Genomic DNA, 4234 nt, shown 5'->3' with positions numbered 1-4234 from the left:
AAGTTCATTTTCATTGCAATTCATCTGATCACTCTTCATGACATTCTGGAGTATATGCAAATTGCCATCATCAAAACTGAGGCAGCAGACTTTGTGAAAATTAGTATTTGTTTCATTCTCAAAACTTTTGACCACGACTGTAGACTCTTAGCTTTCATTTGACACCAAATTTGCAATGCTCCTATTAACTTCACATGTTGGCGCTCATGGGTCCTTTTACATGGACCAGCAGCTTACACAGTATAGCCATTTCTGTATCCATTGTATTGTTTATCATTGTTGATACAACCACATTATTGTGGACACACACTGTGGTTTTCTTAAACAATTAGTAGGCTATTTATATCCACAAAGAAGGTGAAAATGTGGTTCCTTCTTGGAGAAGGGGAAAAACCTGTCGGTCTACCACCTTGACATTATTTTAAAATGCCTGTATCTACAGTGTTTCTGCTTCATCTGTGTGACTGTGACACCAGTCAGAATGGTTTGGAAACTCCTCACCGGTCTTACCTGTTTTTCCTGCCTCGCCCAAGCCCAGCTCATTTTGGTTTTAACCAGCATGCTATGACATTTCGGAAGCATTGGCAGTCTTACCTAGAATGATTGTGGCCCACTTTCTATCTCCAGGACCTACATTTCCCAGCACCATGGCCACTGTCGCATGGCCTGAGGAGGAGTTTGTGTGCTCTGTCTGTCTGGAGACACTACATGACCCCGCCACGTTGCCCTGTGGTCACACCTACTGCCTGCCCTGCATCCAGGGGCACTGGGACCGGAATGAGGCCAAGGGTCAGTGTAACTTCCCCCAGTGTAGGCAGGTCTTCACCCCACGACCCTCTCTGGCCAAGAGCACAGTGCTAGTGGGGGCCATGGAGAAGCTGAGAAGAAAGGGCATCCAGGAGCATCCCTACCTCTCCATCTCGTCTGCCCCACCCTCCATGCCTATCTACCTGGAGGTGTGTGCGGACACAGGCCTTCGCCAATGGGGGATGTAGCCCCAGCTTCCCGTCGTCAGCCCCAGGCTTTGCCCTCAACACCAGTGGCCCCTAGAGCTCTACTGCCATGACGATAAGGAGTGTGTGTGTGACGAGTGTTGTCGTCATGGACACAAGGGCCTCAGTGTGGTTAAGCCGGAGGAGGAGAGGATGGCGAGACGGGTAAAGAACCATGACTGTGTGTTTTGTCTGTTGCCACAACTATTTTATTTGAATTTTAGAAAATACTGGGTGCATGAGAGAATCCTGTGTTTCTGTATACTGTGTCACTATGTGCAGAGGGAGCTAGTTCCGATGCAGGCCGAGACACAGAGGAGGATCCAAGAGATGGAGAAGGAGCTTAAGGAGTTCCCACAAGCTGCCCAGCTCCACAAAGTAAGGAAACCCCTCATCAATGGCAGTATGAGTAAAATATGTTGTGGTTACATCATTTGTTGTCAGAGCCTAGTATTTAGTCACAGTTTCATAACACTCTGCCCCCTCTTTCACTTCCTTCTCTCCCCCTCTATCCATCCCTCCATTTTTGTTTTTCTTCTCTCCATGTCTATGTCCTCTCTCTTCTCAGAGCTCAGTCCAGGCCCTACAGAAGGAGGATGTGGAGCTCTTCTCTGAGCTGATGGGTACCCAGGTCGGGGAGCTGCTTTGTGCCCATGAGGCCTCCACGCCGGACTGAGGGCCGAATCCACAACCTGGAGCAGGAGCTGGCCCAGCTCCGCAAGAAAGACCAGGAACGCAGCCGACTGGCCAGCATGCAGGACCACATCTGCTACTTAAAGGTACAGGGGACAAGATAATGGGATTGAGATGATGACAGTTTAATTGGGACAAGTGTCAATGACCATCCTCACCACCAGGTGTTATTGTCTTCTTCTATTGTCCTCTACAGAACTGCTTCACCCTGGAGCCCCTCACACAGAATGGGGGCAGAGAGGGGGTAGGGCTGGGTGAGGAGGCCCTTGTGTCTGAGATTCAAACCGTGATGGGAGAGCTAAGAGATGGACTACAGGATCTCTGTAAATCCAGCATGGCCAAGATCTTCAGAACTGGTGAGTCATTGGCATTTTCAATGTCCTGAAACATATACAGGGCGATTAGGACCTGTTTTAATATTTTCCCTTTTGATTGTGTTGGTTCTGTTGAGAAGTAAATGGTTCTTAATATTACTGAAACTGTTTTCTTGCTTAAAGTGAATGATGCCACTCGTAGTCCATCTCAATTGTTCAGTGGTCAAGCTGCAGGGAACAGAGCATCTACTGACAACAATCAGGTGGCTACACAAAACGCAGGTAAGCATCTACAAGTCATGTTAAAAGAAAAAGAAAACACAGAAGGGTGCAGCTGCCATTTTCTATCCGAATGTTAATCTTTTTCTAATTTTTTTCTCTCTCTGCAGCATCCGAAGTGCAATCAAACCCTCGACTGAACACAGGTAAATGTTTCATTCAGTCTTTGTATGAGAAGATTATCAAGTACATCAACCTTTTAATAACAGACTAAAGGTGCTTTCCCCGTGTTGCATTTTAGTATGTGAAATAACCTCAAACCCTTCACCTCTACCTCCACCTAGCCGATTAAACTCAACTCCACAATTTACGATGGAGTTGAGCGGCGACTAGTTTGGATGGATTGGAGCTCCGACGTTATGTATAATTACATTTTTATAAAAAACGACTGATTTAAGCTCCCAGAGAATAGCCCGCAATTACACACATTGTCGTAAATCGTTGAGTTTAGTCGGCTACCTCCACCTAGACCTCAAGGTAAATGCATTGATTAGTCTGTAAAAACCGCTTTCTTATGCTTTTCATTAGTGAATGAAGTGACATCAGCAAACTTTCTACCTCAACCTCCATTACCTCCAATTGGACCTCAAGGTAAATATATGAACAGCGGTCTGAGGATTGGCATTATAATGCAAATAAAATGTCGCCAATAAAATAATTTTTCTCTCTCAACTTTTAGTGAACCAGGTGACCACTGTTGGTTTGACAAACCCAGAGCTGAAAACCAGAGAAGAAATGCTCAAATGTAAGTACCCCTTTTACTGCATAAGCAGCATTGAAGACTACAAAGGAAGACAATAGCATCACCAGTCTTTCCTGTCTTTCTCCATGTAGTTTACTTTAATCTGACATTTGACCCCAACACTGCGTACCGTCACCTGAAACTGGCTGATGGGGACCGTAAAGCCACTGAAGGCAGAGAAGCAGAACCAGCCGGAGCACCCCGACCGTTTCATCTACTGGAGACAGATACTGTGCAGGGAGCCCCTGGCTGGAAGCCCCTACTACTGGGAGACAGAGTGGACGGGCCAGAAGGTGGGTCTCAGGCTACGACCACATTTGACTGGAAAACTCATGGGTACATACCAGTGGAGGCTGCTGAGGGGAGGACGGCTCATAATAATGGCTGGAATGGAGTCGATGGAATGGTATCAACCACGTGTTTGATGTGTTTGATACCATTCCATTGGCTCCATTCCAGACATTATTTTGAGCTGTCCTCCCCTCAACAGCCTCCACTGGTACATACTCATTATAATTACATTTCTATGGTTGCTCTCTCATCATTAAGATCACGTCAACTTATGTTATGTTCTTGAGAGATGCCCTTGGTTTGAATCTGTCATCAATTGACTAGTATTCACTATTTTGGCTATAAGTATTTTACTTAGTGATGGATTTTATTGTTTGTCACTCAGATCACTTTCGGCATGGCCTACAGAGACTTGGACAGGAAGGAGGCTGACGACAGCAGCAGACTGGGCTACAATGAGCAGTCTTGGAGCCTGAACTGGTCTGGGACGTGCTTCTCCATGTGGCATGCTGGGAAGGAGACCCATCTAGGCTCAACCAAGGCTGGGGTTGTACCTGGACCAACATGAAGGAGTACTGGCCATCTACAGGATCTCCAACAACTAAGCCCATCTCATCCACTCCCTCCAGACAGACTTTACTGGCCCCCTCTATCCCAGGTTCCGCTTCTGGTCAGGGGTTTGGGCGTCTGTGACTCTATGTCAACTGGACTAGGCTGGCATCTGGTGGTTCAGATCCATTCTGGAAGCCATGAGAAGGAAGTCCGCAATGACAGTACAGTGCTCAGTGCTTAACAACAGTTTATATGTAATACAACTGGTAGGAAAGTTCCAGTATTGGATGCTGATTTGCTGATAGCTTGTTCCAGCCATATCTCAGCTGCTGTCCTATTGTGATGTGCCCTTTTGGCTTGTAAGAATTATA

General features: G+C 46.4%; 1 pseudogene; it reads left to right on the top strand.

The window, feature by feature from the left end:
• Nucleotides 1-679: 679 nt before the first annotated feature.
• On the top strand, nt 680-4234 carry LOC121567105 (annotated as a pseudogene).

This window comes from Coregonus clupeaformis, chromosome 5, assembly GCF_020615455.1.
Source record: "Coregonus clupeaformis isolate EN_2021a chromosome 5, ASM2061545v1, whole genome shotgun sequence".
In the NCBI taxonomy this organism is placed as follows: Eukaryota; Metazoa; Chordata; class Actinopteri; order Salmoniformes; family Salmonidae; genus Coregonus; species Coregonus clupeaformis.
The sequence above is the reverse complement of the archived record's forward strand: the minus strand, read 5'-3'. Positions and strand labels throughout refer to the sequence as shown.